Source organism: Schistocerca nitens, chromosome 2 (genome assembly GCF_023898315.1).
Source record: "Schistocerca nitens isolate TAMUIC-IGC-003100 chromosome 2, iqSchNite1.1, whole genome shotgun sequence".
In the NCBI taxonomy this organism is placed as follows: Eukaryota; Metazoa; Arthropoda; class Insecta; order Orthoptera; family Acrididae; genus Schistocerca; species Schistocerca nitens.
In genome coordinates this window covers 894,345,125-894,353,571 of record NC_064615.1, presented here as the reverse complement: position 1 = coordinate 894,353,571, position 8,447 = coordinate 894,345,125, and the positions used below count along the sequence as shown (strand labels likewise).

The window sequence follows — 8,447 nt, the reverse complement described above, 5'->3', positions numbered from 1 at the left end:
ATCCGATTTTGTCGACCGATGTGTCTTTAGAAAGCTATTACTGTAAACCTAAATTGGTATGAATTACAGGCATGTAACTTGAATAGTACATGACTTATTGGAGATCAAAGTGGCTGATTACTATTGATTGTGTCACAAAAACGAAAAACGGTAGCATCATGCTTATAAATATATATTTATTCGTCTATGTCTTAGTTTATATCCGATATACACTATTCATGAGGAAATTTGTCAAATATTTACTGTGTTTTAGAAATCACAGAGACATTAGGCCACTCGCCTACTTTGGCTTCTATTCCTATCTATATATTTATTTAATTTGTTTATGTATTTAATAATGTGTGGTGGAGTGTGTTTATGGTCCAGCTGTATGAATATTTATTTAATTTCAAGTTATTTAAATTTTAATACAGGATATCGTATGTGTTTCAATATGTTTGTGAGTGTGCGTTGGCTTGGAGACATGGCGGGAGCGCTCTAGCCAATCACAGCGCTCGTTACTACGGTAGGCGACTACCGAAGTCAATGGAGAGACTGCGTAGAAGTGGGGGAGGAGCATCGGGTCGCACAGGACAGGAGAGAGTTCTGGATGGGAAGGTGCGATGGAGGGTCGCATGAAACACTTGAAATGCGTTGAGAATTTTGATTGTGGTCGCGGGAGATAGAAATATTTCGTGGTGCCGACTTGGGGATTTGTGAGATTTACGTGGCTTACTTGTGAGATTTCAGTTGTTTCTGCAGTGAGACGTAGTACGCATTTAGAAGTGAATATCTCGTGAGCTACGTTGTTGTTCATAACTAATTACTTGAAGCAGAAATCTATTGTTTCCCGGTTACTCAACTTATATTTTACTTAATTGCTGGGCCATCGACACCAATACGTGTTTTACAGTAATAAATGGCATTAAAGGTATTTCTGCTATCGTACTATCATTTAAAGTCGTTAAAATAGTACCTGCAGATATTATTTAATTTCAGTCTTTCATTTATAAATTTGTAAGCTATATTCCAAATTCGCAATTGCCAAGGGATATTAACCTTCGACCATTCGATTCATGTGTATATTCATATTGTATACCGTAGACTCAGCAGTATTTGGCTTGTACGAGTAACGCGGCCTACGTATCCAAGACCATAGGCAATGAAACCAGCCAAAACTGTTAATATTTCAGCTCTGAGTCTGAGAGTACGTAGTTGAGGGTCACATTTTTTTGTTTTTTTGTTTTTTTGAAAGTTCGCATACCACTGAAATAGTTATAAAGTAATTGTGTCTTCTGTACTAATTATTGGTTGTATTCTTGAGCAACCTTTACTGCCTTATACTATTTAGCTCAGATGGGGCATGTGATACCTGAATGTAGTATAGTTTCAATAGTTGTAGCCATTTCTTTACTAAAGTACACACGAGCTACAAGAATGAAAGTTGTACTTCTTGAGTACTCTTATCGTTATGCGAAATTTAGTTTTTGCTCAATAATTAGCGTGGTGACCTAGAAACTTGTCTATCATTATACTCGGATCTAGGCTGAACATTTTATTCACAACACAATATTAGAAGCACTGTTAACTGTATAACACAAGAAATAATAACCATTGTTATTTCAGCATCAAGAATCTTTAAACTGAATCTTCCCTTAGTAATTGTACTTTGATGAAACTATTAACTATTCTTTTATGAAAAATGTATGGAGTACTTCAAAACTTATGCTCACTGGTTTATTATGAAATTTCCTACTCCACAGAGTTTATTAACTCTAGTGTAAGATTACTGAAATCACTTTTCAGTTCAATAAAATAGGATACTCGGAAATATCGTAGCACTTGGAATAGAATCATATCTAGGTGAACGACTAAGGATAAAATACGAGTGCTCAACACAAAGTTTGCAGAACAGAAACTTATAATTCAAAAAGGTTTTGCATCACTGGTCCATGCAGTTATACAGTAGTCAACTGGTAATTTGAGATGAAGGCGATGGCAGTAGCGATCTGCTGTGGCTATTCAAAAAGGGCGGCAAAAGTATCCATTCCCATTGCTGTATAACTAGCTCTGAAAATTGTCTTCTTGACAACGGATTTTCCTAGTACAGAGCCAATCAAAGTATGCCACGAATAACAAATTAAATTACATCCACGTTCTAGGCTACATTACTTAAACTTGTAGTTCTCGCATCGTCCGGTTCTCAAGATGAGCACACTTCGGCTGTTAGCCACCGACTGACTCATGCCACACAGGAAACTTGCAGTTCAACTGCCACATCCACCTTTTCTCTTCCCGCCTAGCCACTTCTCTTGCGGAGGGATTTCCCTCCAAGCTGTCCATCACAACAAACCTACTCTCCCTATGCACGAACCAGTATCACGAGTAACATTTTAACATCTTCATTCTTTTACAGTATATTACATCCATAGATTAATTACAATTACATAAATGGTCACAAATAATGAATAAAACATTTCTACAGGTGTCACATAAAAGATCTTGGTGATACAGAAGTCACGTTAAGTAAAAACAAAGAACCTAGTAGGACAGTTAGAGGTAACACGGATAATAATGTTGCACTATCATCCAGTCCCTTCTCCTGTAGGAACCTTCTTTGTGTTTATCAGCAGGTCATCTCGTATACTGGCGAGGGAGACAAATAGTGGCTGACTGCAGCAAAACATTTGATGGATACAACAACTCTTGTTTATTCCATTAAACTAGAACAAATATATGCTCTTTCCCTTGTCCTAGGCACTGCCTGTGTTGTCCCTGCAGAGGTCTCATCCTCGTAGTTCACTCACGCAGCTGGGGGAGTGTGGGCTTACTCGGCGAATTCCGACCTGGCATATGCTGATGTTGCTACATCAGTCACAACACTCAGGGGCCGGCGGAAAACAAGCTAAAAGTTCTACGTGTTAGCCCAGTAGCCCAGTGATGAGACATGGAATGGTTTACTAGGAGAAGAACTCGGGAGCATAGGCTGCAGTGGTACATCAGGAGGCGTGATACCCAGTGGCACAGAGCTGGGTAGTCTTCCGTTTCTGTCTCGTGTTATGAGGCGACAGTAGAAAGAAGTCGACCTGAGGGTGGGGCTTCAGAGTAGCGATCGTTGGTTCGCATCCCTGCTGCAGCGAACATAATGTCGTCAGTAGCACAACATCAACCCCTTGGCAAAGACTGACACAGTGGTTAGCACACTGGACTGTCATTCGGGAGGACAACGGTTCAAACCCTCGTCCACCCATCGAGATGTAGGATCTCTTTCATTTCCCTAAATCTCTCCAGGCAAATACCGGCATGGTTCCTTTGAAAGTTCACGTCCGATTTTCTTCCTCATCCTTGACACAATCCGAGTTTTTGCTCCGTCTCTTCGATGTCGACATTACGTTAAGTCCAATCTTCCTTCCTAAAGACTGGCGTACAGTGGCTGTTGTGCGTGATCCTGCTGTATCGATTAGCTATGCTACGCCAGGGGCATAGAGTGGAGCCAAAATTCTGACCGACCCGACTCACCTACTGAGGGGGCTGCCACAGAAGATATCACAGAGGTGACAGAAGTTATGGGATAGCCATATGCACATAAACAGATGGCAGTAGTATTACGTGCAATAGGTATAAATGGGCAGTACATTGGTGGAACTATCATTTCTACTCTTCAGATGTGTGTGAATCACTAAGGGACCAAACTGCTGAGGGTATCGGTCCCTAGACTTACGCACTACGTAAACTAACTTATGCTAAGAACAACATACACACACACACCAATGACGGATGGAGGACTCGAATCTCTGGCGGTCATTTGTACTCAGGTGATTAATGGGAAAAGGTTCCCAACGTGATCACGGCCGCAGGACGGGCATTAAGACTTTGAATGCGGAATAATAGTAGGAGCTAGACGCTTGGGACATCCGTCTCGGAGACCGTTAGCGAACTTAGCATTCTCAGACCCACAATGCCTAGAGTGTGCCGAGAATACCAAATTTCAGGCATTAACTCTCACCACGGACAACGAAGTGGCCGACGACATTCACATAATTGCGTAGAGTTGTCAGTGCTAAAAGAAATAACCGCCGAAATCAATGTGAGGCGAATGACGAACCTATCCGTTGGGACAGTGTGGCGAAATTTGGCTTTGATGGGCTATGGCAGTAGACGACAGACTAGAGTACCTTTGCTAACAGCACGACATAGCTTGCAGTGTCTCTCCTGAACTCGTGACCATATCGGGTGGACCCTAGACGACTGGAAAACCGTGGCCGATTTCAGTTATTAAGATGTAATGGTAGAGTTCGAGTGTGTCGCAGACCCCACGAAGCCATGGACCTAGGTTCTCAGCATGGCACTGTGCAAGCTGGTCGTGGCTCACTAACGATGTCTGTCATGTTTATATGGATTGGAACCTGTCATGGACTGTAAATGGTAATGATCGGCTACTTGGAGACCATTTGAAGTCATTCATGGCCCTCATAATCCCGAGCAATTATTTAATTTTTATGGATGACAATACACCATGTCACCGGGTCGCAATTGTTCGTGAATGGTTTGAAGAACGTTCTCGACAGTTCGAGCTGAGAACTTTTCTACCCAGATCGCTCAACATGAATCCCATCATTATGGGACGTAATCGCAATGTGAGTTCGTGTACAAAATCCTGCACCGGCAACACTTTCACAAATATGGACGGCCATAAGGGCAGCATTGCTCAGTATTTCTGCAGTTTACTTCCAACTACTTGCTGAGCCCACGGCTCGTCGAGTTGCAGCACTACGCTGTACAAAAGGAGGTCTGACAGGATATTAGCAGGTACCTTATGACTTTTGCTACGTCAGAGTACGATATGCTTACCGTCTTAAGTAAACTATAAAGACAGCTGACACTCCGGTGATGAAGCGATGCTGTAGAGGACATCAGATCTGCGTCACAACATTAATCATCAGGGAGTTTGTAAGTCGAACTGAGCCACTAGCGATCCTGTGCATGGGGACTGGACATTCAGCTGTCTATGAACCCATTATTGTGTTTCCAATCAGGTCATGCTTCACATATGAGTAATACTCATCTGACAGTTGTTATAAACTCTGACTTGGTTACACATTCAAACCACGACTCACGTGATACAGATGATTCATTTTGATGTTAGACTTGACTCCATTTTTCGTCGTTGCTTGTGTATGAAAATGAACATTATTTTGCCACTTTCCATGCTCAAATTATTTGTGAGTGGAGAACATAAACTTTTACTGCTGCTCAATAACTATTAGAAGACTGGTCAGACACTAAAGCACGAGTTTGTGGACTTCACGATGATAAACACTGTATGTAATGTGAGAAGAAACCAAGTGCCACATGCGTTCTGCTGGCGTAACGTTTAAGAATGGCAGATCTGCGTGGCCACCAGTAGCTCAGATGGGCTCCTAAGAGAAAATCTACAAAAGCATTAACTCTTTCGTTTAATGTCATTTCGAGCATCGAACTTTGCAGAAGAACAGTTTATGTGATGAATAGTGCGTTTGCCCGAGTACAGTGGAATATGTTTATCTGTCTTTTTTCCATTCATTTATTATCTGTCAGAGACGATATCAAAGAAATTATTTACACAATGATTTATACGCACACCATGAGCGGTGTTGCTGTTCACATTTCTAGCTTTATGTTATTTTGCTGATCAAAGACAAATCTTATGCTCATAGCAGCACACCGCCCCTGGTACACGCTGCAATCGGGGACCACAGCACAGCTACGACACCTGAGGATGGGCTTATAACAGTTCGAAACCGGTCGCGTGAAAATAAAGTAATTTACAACTGGAGTGGTATTTTCAACCTCTGATCTTTTTCAAGATTATTTATCAATACTGAATCTTCATTGACGATGATAGATACAGTCTGATGACTGACCTAGAAGCCGGTAGTGCTTTTGATGAATAGTAATGATTAATTAATAATGATACGGTCGAGCGACACTAAAGTACAATTTACACAGCCCCAATCAGTAGGGGAATTAACAGTTAATCTCTACATTTGAACTCATACGAACACTACTGTTTTCTGATTTGTCACAAGCGAGGTATTAGCAAAAGAGGAATACATTGCTAGTAAAAATATTTTAAAACTGGACTCAGGGCATTTTCACTGATAAATTTTGAATGAATGACGCAATGGCAGGCTTATTACTGAAAACGAACACTGACAAGTAACAATGCATGAAACATCACTACGCACAAAAGCTTGTAGTTATAAAATTTACTGAAATAACCTAACTAAAATCGTTTTAAACCATTTAACTAATAACTCCTTATGCACTTGAACCCACAAAAGAACGCTGAAACCTGCACACTCTACGAAATATATATAGTAAAACCATTAATTAGAAAATGATGTCAATCAATAAAACTTTATCCCTCCTACATTAAATTTAGCTGATTTTTAAAGTAAAAAGCACTCAAGTAAGCAAGTAATTTGATCTATAACCAAAATAACTTTTTAGTGAAATGTCAAACGTAATTTCATACCTTTTTGCAAAGTTTTAATCAGCAGAATTTCATACGGCAGTTCCCATTTCCTCTTATATTCACGCTGATGTTTGGAATTTCACATATGGTATCACTGTATAAGGAAAATAATTGTTTTGAAACAACCACAGTGAAACTGACCTATATCCTGAAACTCAGTCAAAGCAAAAAAATATCAGTGGCACAGCTGCACAGTCAGAAAACTCTCAAAATCCTTGTTGCGCAGTCAATTCCACGCTGGAAAGTGACTATGTTAAACCCGACTTTCCTCAATTGGAGCATCCTGGATGATCACAGCGGCATCCCAATTACCAGTGGGATCCCTTTCTACCGATGGCCGTGTCTGCTGCAACCACAGAGTACCGGATACCTGATAATTAGTGCTTCATATAAATACTGAGCGCTCTCGTAGAAATTAGGGAGCGCCAACATTTCATCGACTGCACTCGACAGGTGCCCGTGTCCGCAGCTGTACTCCAAAGTAGTTGATCTAACGTTAGCTTACGCCTGACAGTTACGGTACATTAAGACCACAGCAGTCCCAAAGAGAGCTATCCTAAGCCTTAGAGCTATAATTGAAGAAAACTTTATTTCATCATAAAAATTTCCATACTTTTCGTAGATCTCAGAAGAGCATTCGACGCTGTCAAATGGAACAAACTAACGGAACTTCTAAAAATTATTAAACCACGCTGTAGTCAGAGAAAATCTAAGGAACTATAGAAACAACAAACAGACATCAAAATAAATAGAGGAAGAATACAGACGCTTAGGTTTGCGGATGACGTAGCTGTGGTAACTCGGGATGTAAGATATCTAAGAATGGTTCAAATGGCTCTGAGTACTATGGGACTTAACATCTGAGATCATCAGTCCCCTAGAATTTAGAACTACTCAAACCTAACTAACCTAAGGACATCACACACATCCATGCCCGTGGCAGGATTCGAACCTGCGACCGTAGCGGTCATGCGGTTCCAGACTGAAGCGCCTAGAATCGCTCGGCCACATCGGCCGGCGAAAGATATCTCCGAAGAATCTTAGAAATTACGGATACTGCACTAAAGGGAGAGTACAAAATGATGTACAAGAATCGCATTTCAGTCGTCCTACAGGACAGTGAATCGGGAGCTGGCGCATGCGCGACGATGCGTAAATGGAAAATATTGCGTCATTAGTGAAAACGGCGACTCCTCCACACACACGGCATTCTGTACGTTAGAATTTAACAGCTGCCCACAATGCAGAGAAAAAGCACTCCGTCTGCAGGCCACAAGTGGCCCATCGGTACCATCCGACCGCCGTGTCATCCTCACTGAGGATGCGGATTGGAGGGGCGTGTGGTCAGCACACCGCTCTCCCGAACGTTATGATGATTTTCTTTGACCGAAGCCGCTACTATTCGGTCGAGTAGCTCCTCAATCGGCATCACGAGGCTGAGTGCACCCCGAAAAATGGCAACAGCGCATGGCGGCCTGGATGGTCACCCATCCAAGTGCTGGCCACGCCCGTCAGCGCTTAACTTCGGTGATCTGACGGGAACTGGTGTATCGACAGCGGCAAGGCCGTTGCCACAACGCAGAGAAGATTTCGCCAGTAATACAAACACCTCCAAACGCCAACAGATGGTGTCGCTGTTTGGAGAAACCAAATATTTCTGCAAAGGAAAAGTTACTGGTTGGTCACGTATGTCATAGAAATAGGAAAAAAACAACCGGTTAAAACCAAAAGGGTATTTTATTTATGAATAACCGGTGTTTTTCGGAAATTCTTTTTGTCACGGTTATAACCAGATAAAAGAAAGACCTGGCATCTGAATTATCCGTAGTTATAGTGATAAAGTTTTCATTTTTAAATAAAACTGTTTTTTTAAAAAAGCGAGTAAAATTTATTCTTAAAATGTCCACTGCTTTGAAATATTAAACTGGGAAAAGCGAGTAGCACTCTCTGA

At 41.5% G+C, this 8,447-nt stretch overlaps 1 pseudogene; it reads right to left on the bottom strand.

The window, feature by feature from the left end:
- Positions 1 to 7,951: 7,951 nt before the first annotated feature.
- On the bottom strand, positions 7,952 to 8,069 carry LOC126237999 (5S ribosomal RNA; annotated as a pseudogene).
- Between the last annotated feature and the right edge of the window lie 378 nt (positions 8,070 to 8,447).